The following is a 12,688-nucleotide window of genomic DNA, read 5'->3' as shown; positions in this document are numbered from 1 at the left end:
AGAGATCTTTCTCCAGCAGTCAGGCAGAAAGGAAAAATCATCCTTAAGAAATGTCCCAAGTGGGAAGGACTCGTGTTAAGGTTAGATGATTACAAAGCATTGACTTGTGATGAGTTTCATAGTGCAGTACTAGTTCTTGTTATCTTTTCATGGTTAGCCTGTACGTCAGACATAGTAGTTGCATGAAAACCTCCAAGATGCCTTGCCAAAAGGAACGCACTCTTGGGTACTTTGTTCAAAATGAGTTTTTTATTACGGAGTTCAGGACTCGGAAAGTCTCCTTTGCCTATGTTCATCTTGTATGGACAATATCAAAAGGAAATTAGAGGGGTCTGAATTCAATTTGGCTTCAAATGAACAGGCTTCCAGGATAGACTGTTAGACATCAGCCTATGTTGTCCTATTCCCAGTACAAAATAATGGTTCAATACACATAGTCTAGGAGTACTTTTATGTCTAATATATGTTATTGCTATCCTATTAGTAAGATGAACAAGCAACAGTGGGAACTGAAAACAGGAACAAACAATTGAACACAGGCATTCAGTGAATCCAGAAGCAAAATGAACATTTTTTTCATTAATATTTTAGCAAAACTGGATTCTTTCCCCAAATAAAACAATGCTATAAAATATCACAGATTCAACATCTGCTGGATCTTCATTAGTGTAAGTGTTATGGTTCGATTTCATGAAATTTAATCAGCGACACTTAAAACTGAAGTAAAGAGAGTGTTTTTGCAGCAAGTACTGAGGCCGTCATGCAATAGGAACCTGAGCTTATTTACTGTTGGTCTTTGTGGTGCTACTTTAGGATTAACTCTTACTGTTTCTCCTCTATCTAGGTAGAAATGTTGGCTGGTGTCAGACAGCAGTAATTTTTGGCTGGTGATCCCAGGGCTCTTTTCCCTGTTGCACCTGTGTGACTTGGGGAACTCATCAAACCTTTCATGCTTCAGCTCCCACCTGGGCAAAAAAAGTCATCGTGGTGTTTTCCTTTGAGTGTAGACATTAGCAACTGTTTGAGATGGCAGTGGGAGCTGGATGGCTTGGTGGATTCTCTGCCATGGATTCTCTGCATGCACACCAAGTGGAGAGATGTTAGTAGGATCACAAAGCCCCTGTCAGAGGTATGCCCACTAAAACCACACATAATAAAATGCACACATCCTTATACAGATAAGCAGAATCTGTATAAATTCCTTAGGCTTGTGTTTGAGACTTGTTAAAGATTAATCTATAGCTTTCTCCTGCTTCCTCCTCAAATACCTTGTAATTGGATCAGACTAGCCTTAATCTTCTTTTCAATTGACCCTGGAGATGATTAGACATACTACAGACTTCTAGACTAGATAATAGTCTCTTTGAGAGACTGCAACCCTAGAGCTGCTTCTAGCAAATATGACAAATATCCTGAAGAGCTATGTAGTGTCTATCAGGGACAAGCAAATGGTGATCTTTGCTCTGAGGAACACCAATTCCACTGTATACACTTCATGCTATGAACAGAGGAAAAGGAGGATGGTCAGATGGCTTTTCAGCTCAGCCAGACAGGTAACAGGATCTCCCTCTGTGTTTTATCATTGGTGTCTTCCTAGCATGGAAATTCCAGAAATGGGGTTTTAAAGGAACTTTTGCATTGGGGTAAAGCAGGCAGGCTGAGATCTGGAGATGTCAGTCCAAACAACAGTGGCATGGGAGAGAGAGGGACAACCAGCTACCTCTAGGCTACTGAAGGTAGCAGTCAGTGGAGCGGGGTATCCTAAATAATGCCAAAGATGACAGGATGAGGGGGCATATATGTCAAATTTGGCATAATTAAATTGAAGAAGACACATTAACTTGATACACAGGCAGTTTCAATTCAGAGAAATGGGGGTTGTGAGCAGTTGTTTTTACATATTTACTGTTTCACATATTCACAAATTCACATATTTATTGTTTTTACATATTTACTGTTTCACAGTGATCAACTTCTTTTTGGAATGCTTTCCTCTTTGTTAGAGTAACCTGTGAGGTGCAAGGGTGCTGCCTGTGGAGTATCAAATTTAGTACATATGAAAGAAAATTAAACACTGCTGAAAATAAGGACAGAAAGTTCAACCTTATTGAGCTGTTGAGTATAACAAAAGGTCAGAAAGGAAAAACAAAAGATTTTCTGCATTTCTATACTGTGAACAGAAATATTTTTTGCAAATCAGCAACTGCTAAAACACACAAATATTGAAATAATGAGGAATCAAAAGAGTATTGAACTAACTTTGGCACTTGCCTGTTGTCCGGTTGCTTATTTCTCAGTCAGTTGGAAGACAATTTGTTTTTCACTGCTTGGCTTGAAACGCTGAGGTGAGCTTACTATTTTTTATCAATACCTCACCAGGGGCCTGCAGACTCTTTTTCTCAATTCTTTCTCTTTTCAGAGTCCTGACAAATGCTGCTGTGCTCACTGTGCACTGCCAAACGTCTCGGGATCAGAGCTCGTGGGCTAACATAGGGACAAGATTTTAAGAAACACTTGATACAGAAAGCAGCACTGGGCTGTCAGTAGGTGGTGTGCCAGCATGAAATTGAGTAAGGCATAACACACATGAGTGAAGCCCTTTAGGTAAAATACAGAGCAAAAGAGATCCTGCCTATGAGAATGTAGAAACTCTGTGGTACCCCTTGCAAAAACAGAAGCAGAATTAATATTCTAGTTGACAGCTTAGCCCACGGAACTACATACATTCTGTGCACGTCTGCATGTGGTTTCTAGTGTGGCAATCCAGACCTGATCTGTGTGTTAAAGGCTTTCATGATCTTGTAGGCATGCCTCTAATAGGTGGAGCATTGGACCACTTGGTTGAAGAGTCCTGTGTATGTGTCATAATCACATAAGTTAAATTCAGCTTGCTGCTTGTAGAGCTGTCAGCCTGAATGCTCTTGAAATTAAGTTTTCACAGTTTGCCATCTGGGTCCTTTACGAAGGCAAAAATGTTCCCCATCTCTAGTACTACGTATTAAGAGACAAAAATTGAAGTTTTCTATACACCTGCCAAACCCACATTTTGGTACCAATTACGGTTGAGAGTTTTCTTGGAAAAACGTCCGTATAACAAAATAAATGTTTCAGATAAAGTATGGGATGCATTTAGTCTGGAAGTTTCAAATTACGCATGACTGGAATCGCATGTTTGTCTTCATCACAATTGTTAAGTCTTCATTTCTTTACTCAGTTCTTGTACAGGCAAGAAACCTGCTCACCTGAGTGTCTGAAAGGCTAATATCTTCAGTACCTAACCCTCTAATGTTAGGTGCATTTGTTCCTGAAATTTAATTTGAGCGGGTTAGGACTATAGGGGTAGTTTTGTGCAACCTTAAGGGATAAAATTGAGATGTGTCTTTTGTGATTTTTAACAGCAATAACTTACACCTGGTAAAATTGTAGTATTTTTTGCTTTGTAAAGAGATGACATGATTGGCATGAGTTTTGTTCAAATTGTAAATGTTCTTCTGCCTTTAGTTTCCATTTCCATCTGTAGTTGCCATTCTTTAGAAGGTCCCTTTCTCCTTCCAGATTTATACAGTAATGAATAGGCCTGTGTTTGGTTTGGTTGTATGACCAGATATAGATATAATTTCATGGAATTGCAGAAAGGTAGAGTCTCTTCACATCCATCCAAGAGCTCATCGCTAAGATATGCACATGAAGGAGGTGGCTGAAAAGGAGCATGGGATGGCAACATGCAATTATTAATCCTTTTGCTACCTTTGTGCCTGGGTGAAGGAACTTCTCAAAATATGAGTGTTTCATTAAGCTACAAAAGGTAAGAGTCTGAATGTCATTATTGGACAGTATTGATGTAATATGTTCCTATTTTTGAATTAATAACATTGATTTAGCTCAGAGGGGTGAAGTGAATTATGTGCCTTGCTCCACAGGTATTTTGCAACCTGTCAATCCCTCCATGTAGACTTTACAAACTGGTAATCCCATGGGCTTGGTATAGTCAGGAGCCAGTTGTGTGGTTCAAACCATTTAGAGTTTCTGATTTTGGTTGTTTTGTGGCTATGATGTTTTGTCTTACATAGAAGTCACTTTTCTGCGTATCAGTACACATTGTTGACACCTTTCTCTTTTGCTTTCACTTTCACTTCCTCTAGCAGAGGTCCCGTGTCCCCTGGGTGGCATTATGGCCCTACTAAAGGTGGTATTTCTGTGTCTAAAGATACTGAAAACATGGTGATTGTGTGGATGTTATACACTTTATTATTGAATGTAGGAGATATTCTGACAATTCTGCAAGGAACCTCCATTTATTATTATTATAATATTATTATTATTATTATATTTTAATTTAAGCCTGATACTGAATACCTGAATTGTAGCCCTAATAACTGGTAGTATCAGCAAGTGTACTTTCATGAGAAGAGCTACAGCTCTAGAGGTCTCCAACACATCAGTGATGGTTCTTGCAGATACATTTGCATCTGGTGAGAGCTGAATAAGTATTTAGTTGGATATTTGTTTCTTTGCTGGTGCTAGCTTATTAATAAGCACTTGACCATTCACTAACAGGATCCTGTTTTAATTCAAAGGGAGACAAAAAGCAACAAAGGTTTATTCACTTAATATATAACAGCAAAACCACAGATAATCAGAAAGAAGAATCAGATTGTGAATGAGTCCTTAATTTAAATAAAAGGCAACATGATTAGATAATTATATTTTTAATTATTTGACTAATTATTGACTAATTGGCTATAACATGTGAAGACAGTGCTAACAAATCATAGCTTTGGGAAGCGTTTACTTTCAGAATCAGTGTAACATGTATCTGTACGAACAGTAACGCCAAATTAAAATATCTAGACTGCCTTAAACCTGGTGAAAATAGGATGTGAATCTCAATTAATTTTTCAATTTCTTCTTCTCCACAATGTTCTTAAGATCAAAGTATAAAGACAGCATTTCTGATTTGAAAATGAGCATATCTTTCAAAAAACAATTAGGATTTTTTCAATGTATCTTATTCCACCTATTTCTGTGTTTCTTCTACAAACATTTATGGAGAAAATATAAAACCCTATAATACTATATCCTATCTATTTCCTCTAGTGGAATATTTCACTGGGGTTATTATCACAACTATTTTGATACGTTCAGTGAAATTAACACTGATTCCATTTGTTGAAATCATATGGAGACTGCAACTGCACTACCTTATTACCAAATGAGTACAGCATGCCCTTCAATAATTCTCTAAACTCTCAAATGCCTTGGAAATAATATGCTGGAATGTTACTGAACTGTGACTGAAGCACCATTTGTGCTAAGTGTGACAGTGCACGAATGATATTCCACAATAAAAGTTCAAACTACATTAATCTTTCACAGAGGTTCATTGACTGGGAAGATGCCTCAAATACAATAAAAAAAAAATAATAAAAAAAAAATGGCTCTGTGTCGTCTCCTCTTCCAATTATTTCAGGGTATTTTCTCTGTATGAGTCCTACACTAATTCTCTGTTATGTACCTAAACTGAACCAATGAGAAAAAAAACAACAAACAAACAATCAATTGTATTATTTCTATAACCACATTAATGAAAACTTTACCTCTGCATTTCCTGTAGAGAAATGCCTCTTGGCAGTGGTATCATTAGGTATGCAGTATAGTGTAATATACGTATTTTCATTCCTTGTAGATGTCCATGCGTAACTCATTTTGTGGTTTTGCTTCCCTCTGCAATCTTGAGTTACAGCCATTCCTGACTCAAAAAGGGGCAGACTCTGACCACAATTATTCACTTTCTTCACAAGATTCCGGTACAGAAAAGAGGGAAGCAAGTTATTTAAATGGTGATGTAAATTTTCAGAAATTTAAGATATGTTTGTTTTGGAAATGGAAAAATGAGTTCTGAGAGGCAGTGAGATTTCGTAGTAGGACTATGACACTTGGAGCTGAGTGCCGCTTTCAAGCCATTCTCTGTTGCTTATTTGATTTTTGTCCCTTGGACATGTCCTCTCACATTTTATTTCTTTCCCTGGTGAACTGGAGATAAGAAGGACATTGCCCTGGGTGCCATTCAGGCATTTGGAAACATGTCACTCAATATCTGCCCAATTCTTATAGTAAAAGTTTCTGAAAATTGGCTACCAATGTCTGATCTTGACCTGAAGAACTAAATTAGTGGGGTAAATGCAAACCAAAATAAAGTGGCTAAGATCGGTCCAAGGCTGCTCAAAGTTGTGCTTCTCCCAGCTCATGATCCTGCAGCATAAGTATCATTCTTTTTTTTTTTTTTTATGTTTCCCCAACTTCCATAGTTTATTCAGCTGCATGGCATGGAGGATTCTGTACTCCTTTACAAGCCAAGACACCGTCTAAATCTATTAGTGTCTTTAGAGGCCTGAATTGACCTTTTTAATCCAATATTTTGCTGGAAAGATGGAGAATAAATGCAGGTCCTGGCACCGGCACGTGCCCTCCTATGCACTTGGTGCAACAATCCCTTGCTCAGCTGCTCAGTGAGTGGACAGAAAGAGAGCCTCTGGGAAGTGGAGGGATTCCTCCCTCACCTTGGAATAAAAATTGGTTTATTCTTTCATTTATCAGCAAGAAAATTACCTTTTTTTGGCTATGATGAACCAACCTCCTGGCATCACATAAATGATTAATTGCTTAAGACTAATAAGGAACCACTCTGACCATCTAGTCTGCCTTCTTGCATAATATAGACCTGTTGACGTTCCCTAAATAACTCATACTTGAAGACCAGCGTATCCCCAAGGAAAACAGCCAGTGCAAGGGTCCACCATGACTCCCAGCACATTTTACTATCTGTTAACTAGTTTGTGGTCTTTTTAGTGTGTGTAGTTTATTTTTTTTGTTGTTGTTGTTTGTTTGAATATTTTGGACAAATACTAACCAAAGAGCTTTGTCTATATCACTGATGAGGAGGGAACTTTTTCAAGGTAATCTGGTGCTGCTCCAGGGAGATTCATGTTTTCCCTTTGAATTGATGGGGACCTCTGGGTGATAGAAACCATGAATGAGAACCCTTCCCCTTATTCTGGACAGCACCAGCAGGTTCATTGTTTGTTCATTGTTGATATGAATCTTGCAGGTAGTAAGACAAGGGGGCTCAGTTTCAACAAAGACAAGGAACATCCCCTTCCTGTGTGTAACCTGCACAGTGGGGTACTCCCCAGGGAAACGGAGTTTTGGGGTCCATTCCCCACAGTCCGAAGTAGAGTTTGAATTTTAGGTCTTCCTGCATTTGGGAACCTGCCACCATGTTGTCATGCAAAGGGAGCTCACCACTGCCACCGCCACATCCACTGCCACAAGAATATTTGGATTGCTGTCTGGGCACATGTTATTGTGAACCAAGCTCATGTGCATGACCTGCTAGTAAGTGTTTCCTACCAGCTCTATGATCAGGAAGCCTACAGGAGCAAGGGGAGAAAAAGCCATTTGAAAATGTGAATCACTTTCCCTATGAAGTAGCTAGGGAGCCTTTGCTCTTACATAGGCAGTCTGAATCAATAGTCTGGGACCAGGCATTTATTTTCCAGGTGCTGCAATGCTCAAATTTAAGTGCCAATAGTAGGTGGTCAGAATATAGTCCATCCCACTTTTCAAATGCCATCCCTCTGCTGCTGTTGTGTGAGTAATAATTATGGGATGTTTGCTACTGTGAGGCAACTCTGGGGGCCAGATGAAGAAAATCACAGGGAAACAAACACACAACAACAACAACAAAAAGGCTAGAGAATGCAAGAATTTTGGATCCATGCAGCTAGGTTTGCCTGTGCAGCTGCTCTTCATGCAGCTGAGTCACTGCTCCTGTCAGGGCTTTTGCTTACCTATGAGTCTCAGTCATGGAATTTTATTGGTAAGGACCATCTCTGCCCACACTCTATAGAGTCAGCTGTATTTGCTGTGACAAAGATTAATAAGCTACTGGGTGATGAGTAAATATTTAACAATATTTTTCTTTGCTTTGCTTTACATGTAAAATAAATATATTTGCAGAATATTCATTTTCCCTAGGTCTGGCAGCTTCCTGGAGTCTTTCACTTTTGACTTTTAGCAGATATGTTCATATGCTGTATCTAAAAGGATGGTAAGGCAATCTTTATATTTTGCATATAGCAAACATTATGTTTCATCCCCCTTTGAGAAAATCCCTTTTTGAGGTTTAAACTAAATGTGTCTCATCTTCATATTCAGTATGGCTCTACTTATGCTGCAGTTTCCAAATTATTCTAACCCTTGGGTGCCTTTTTTTCAGTAGGATTTTTCAAGGATTTTCAAGTTCCATTTTGTCAACAGTAAAATGTCTTGATGAAATGAAAGGGCTTCCTTTTAAGGCTTGAAATAATACTTCTTCCTTAATCAGTATTCCTTATGCTATAATATAAAAAACATATTACACTGTCGAAATCTTTGTTCTCTAGATGAACCTTGTTTTCCATGACTATACCTGACTATTTGTATTCAGGAACAGCATAACAGCAAACTATTCTGAATGTGGCTTAAAAAAGGCCTTGCAAGGGAGGTTTGTTCCAGCTTCCATGGAAATTATTCTCCAGGACTGCATTTGTCCTTGCCACAGGAAATTGGACTATAACCGTCAGATGTTGCATTTGCTACCTTTTTTTCTGAGCTCTCTGGCAAAATCCCATTGGTGGCAGTCTACTGATTCCCTATGGATGAGCTGGTATTTGCTGGGATTGCAGGTGCCAAGAGGTACAAAGACTGAGACTGCACCAAAAAATGTCAGGGTTTGTAAAGAAATTTCATAATCATGGAGAAGTGGCAAAAGATAAAAATTGAGTTAATTCTGAGAATCATCTGAAAAATCTGAAAAAAATAACAGATTCAAGGAGAATTCACTGTTGATGGTCTTTCTTCCATGTCTAACATTACCTGAATTTCTATCTAACTTTAAGGGCAAGTAGCCCAGGCTGCAGAAATGATAAAGACAAAGATCCCCTTTCTTTTAGACAAAACTACAAGAAGCTCAGATTTAGGAAAGTAATTACATTATAGGTTTCTGGCATTATTCATAGAATGAAACATTTCCTTCCTCACAATGAGGAAAAGATTGCATGGGAAGGGGTGCTGTACTGAGACCAGGGCCATCCCTGATCCTGTTTCATCAACAGATTAAAAAAGCCTGTGTACCATGGAGGTTAGTATTGTGGTTTAACTAGCTAATATAACCTACCCAACCGCAATGCAACTTTTATTATATGGCTGAGTCATCCTGTTAAGTTCTGTCATCCTTATCCATTACTTCTAGTCCTTTTTTTTTTTTTTTTTTTTAATTATTATTTTTCTAAATCCTTGCATTATCCCATATACTCTTTTTGGTATTATGCTCATAGGGATAGAGTGGGTATATGTAGTGGGTTTACGTGGCAACGTTTTGGTAGCAGGGGGCCATAGGGGTGGCTTCTGTGAGAAGGATCTAGAAGCTGCCCCATGTTTGGTAAGGACCCCACTGCTGACCAGAGCTGAGCCAGTAAGTGATGTTGTTTTGCACCTCTGTGAGAGCAGATTTAAGATGGGAAAAAAAAAACACTGCGCCACACAGCAGCTGGGAGAGTGAGAGGAGTGAGGAACAGCCTTGCAGGCACCAAGGTCACTGAAGAAGGAGGGGGAAGAGGTGCTCCAGGTACCGGAGCAGAAGTCCTCTGTGGCCTGTGGTGAGGACCATGGTGAAGCAGGATGTCCCCCTGCAGCCCATGGAGTACCCACGGTGGAGCAGGGTTCCACGCTGCAGCCCATGGAGGGGACCACGGTGGAGCAGGTGGCCCTGCACTGACGGAGGCTGCAGCCTGTGGAAGACCCCTGCCGGAGCAGATTCCAGGCCAGAGCTGCAGCCTGTGGAGAGGAGCCCACACAGGAGCAGGCGACCTGGCAGGAGCTGCTGCCCGTGGGGGACCCAGGTTGGAGCAGTTTGCTCCTGAGGGATGGACCCCGTGGTACGGACCCATATCTGGAGCAGTTCTTGAAGAGCTGCTGCCTGTGGGCAGCCCACACCAGATCAGTTCAGCAAGGACTGCATCCCGTGGGAGGGACCCCGCAGCACAGGGGACGGGAGAGACTGAGAAGGAGCGGAGAAGAAGAATTTCTATAGACTGACCATAACCCCCATTCCCCCGTTCCCCTGCGCCGCTCGGGGGAAGGAGGTGGAAGAGGATGGATGGGGGGGGAGGAGCAGTGCTTTTGTTTTTTTTGTTTCTCACTTCTCTAGCTTGTTAGTAATATGCAATAAATCTTACTATCTCCCTATGCTGAGTCTGTTTTGCCAGTCACAATAATTACTGTGTGATCTCCCTGTCCTTATCTCAACCCTTGAGCTCTTTTCATCGTATTTTCTCCCCGCTCCTCTTTGAGGAGGGCGAGTGAGAGAGCGGTTGTGGTGGAGCTCGGCCGCCCACCCGAGTAAAACCATCACAGTATGCAGTACTTGATTCCTTCTCTCTCCCCACTCCTCAGACTCTCCTCAGTAAATACAAGCATTGTGTAGTTACTCCTCAGCAAAGCTTATGGGCTTAACAGAGAAAATCTTTGCACTGTTTGGATGGAAGGTCCCACATGGAACTAAATAGCTCAAAGGACTCTCAGATCTGAATGCTGGTTAGCAGACTGCAGTGTACTTTACAAATTGCAGAATTGCCCCCAAATTACTCACACTTCTGCCTCTTCAGGCGTCTATTGTATATACATGTTGTCAAGTAAAAACAGCTTCCAAAAAAAAAAAACAACAACAAACAAACAAAAACAACCCAAACCAAACAACAACAAAAAATATATTAATATATGATTGGAAAATAAAATATATTAAGATTAGCATTAAAATTATTCCATAATAAATATTTTTGCAATGACATCCTCAGTCAGCTTATTCTCCAAGAATAAAATTCATTCAAGAGTTTCAGTGAACGGTGATTATAAATATCAGTCATGAAAGACACTAATTCTCTCTATGTTTTCATTTAAGACTGTATGAGTCTTTGACTGTACGACCTTTGAATTTGTGATCAAAATATTACTGCTCCCAGAATTACTTGTACCAGTTTTTCTGTACCACATCAAATGTACAAAGGCAAGAAGGGGAATGTTACAAACATGGATGTAACTGCACTTACGGGTTCATGGACTAGGACAGTCCTTAGTGCTCTAGGCAAGAAACCTTCAGTGAAATCTGCATGCTCTTCAAACCTTTGAAGCTGAATTCTGCTCTGAGTTGCAGGCACATAGCCTTCATTGAGGACTGTATGTAAGTAACCTGGGTGCAGGGAAGGCTCAAACTCTGGTTAGAGGAAATGCTTCCAGAGTGTATTATGTTTTAAGCTGCAAAATATACTTTCTTCAAAAAATAGGTAATTGAAGAAAATGACAGACTAAGGAGGTAAGTGCAGTTGAATCTTCCAGGAGAACAGGAGAACCTGCTCTCTTCATTCTCATATTTCACTTTGCTAATTTGCTAGTTTTTATACTTCACAACCCCTAAGGGTTACATTTAATGCAATGATTGTTGTTGTTGTTGTAGGTAACTGCCATATTAAATCCAGGACCAAAAAATAACTATTGGGAATGTGATTATATTTGTAAGACAATCATAGTGTAATGTGGAAAAGGGGGTTTCCTATTCCTGATCATTTATCACACACTTTAATTGTACACGTTCAAATTGTATTTGATTCAATAGGACACCTTCAAATTTAAAAGGATGTTGTCAAGACATGTTGGGTCTTGTTTCTGTTGACCTAATCTTTTTGTTAATGACCTATCTTTAAGAAGTAAGTATTTTCTTTCTTTATTTTTGTTTTCCAGGAGGAACAAAGCAAAATGATTGGAGCTTCAGGTCTTTGGAAAGAAAGCAAAATATCAGAGGGAAATTCTTTACAGAAAAGAAGGGTGAGTACAAAGCCTTTGAACAAAAGACTTAAATTCCATCTGTCATTTCCACCCACTACTAAATCTACCAAAGACTGAACATTTATCCCACTGAGCTGCATACTCTGATATCTAACCGTGGTGCTATTGATCACTGCAGAGCATAGGCCTGGCTTTTTAGCTTTTTGAAACTGTTAACATAGATTTAAGTGCAACAGAGGAGGCATGAAGCCATGAATGTTTTATTGGAGTGCTCCAGATCATCTCTCAGCAGGTGTGTTCAGTGCCATCACTTAAAAGATTAACCTCCTATCCCTACCACAGCAATTATAGCAGGAACTGCCTTATTAGGTAAAACATATTAGTTAAATTGGAACTCTAACTCTGTTGATAAATTCATTCAGTTAAGCTGACCTCATGGTTCCAGGCTACATGGGAAAATCTGTAGTCTTCTTTGTCCCTTCATGCATAGGAATCAGCAGGCTAATGAAGAATTAGTAAGTAGCCATGTGACTTAAAGTGCATATTAAGAATGTGTCTGTTTTGCAAATGTATAACCTTCCTGTGTGCCATATGGTCTTTAGGGTTTCTCTTCAACAGTCAAGCTCAGTAAGACATTACACATATTCCTTCCATTTCCTAGGAGGAATTTGAGGCATCTTCTTCTTCTCCTCTGAGGCATCTTCTTCCAAGAGACTCATTATATTTAAGCTTCATGATGCCCTGGTATGCTGAGCAGGTGCAGTTTTTTTTTTTTGTTTTTTTTTTTTTTTTTTTTTTTTTTTTTTTT

The sequence above is a fragment of the Oxyura jamaicensis genome, chromosome 2 (assembly GCF_011077185.1).
Source record: "Oxyura jamaicensis isolate SHBP4307 breed ruddy duck chromosome 2, BPBGC_Ojam_1.0, whole genome shotgun sequence".
Lineage (NCBI taxonomy): Eukaryota > Metazoa > Chordata > Aves > Anseriformes > Anatidae > Oxyura > Oxyura jamaicensis.
This window is presented reverse-complemented; position numbering follows the sequence as displayed.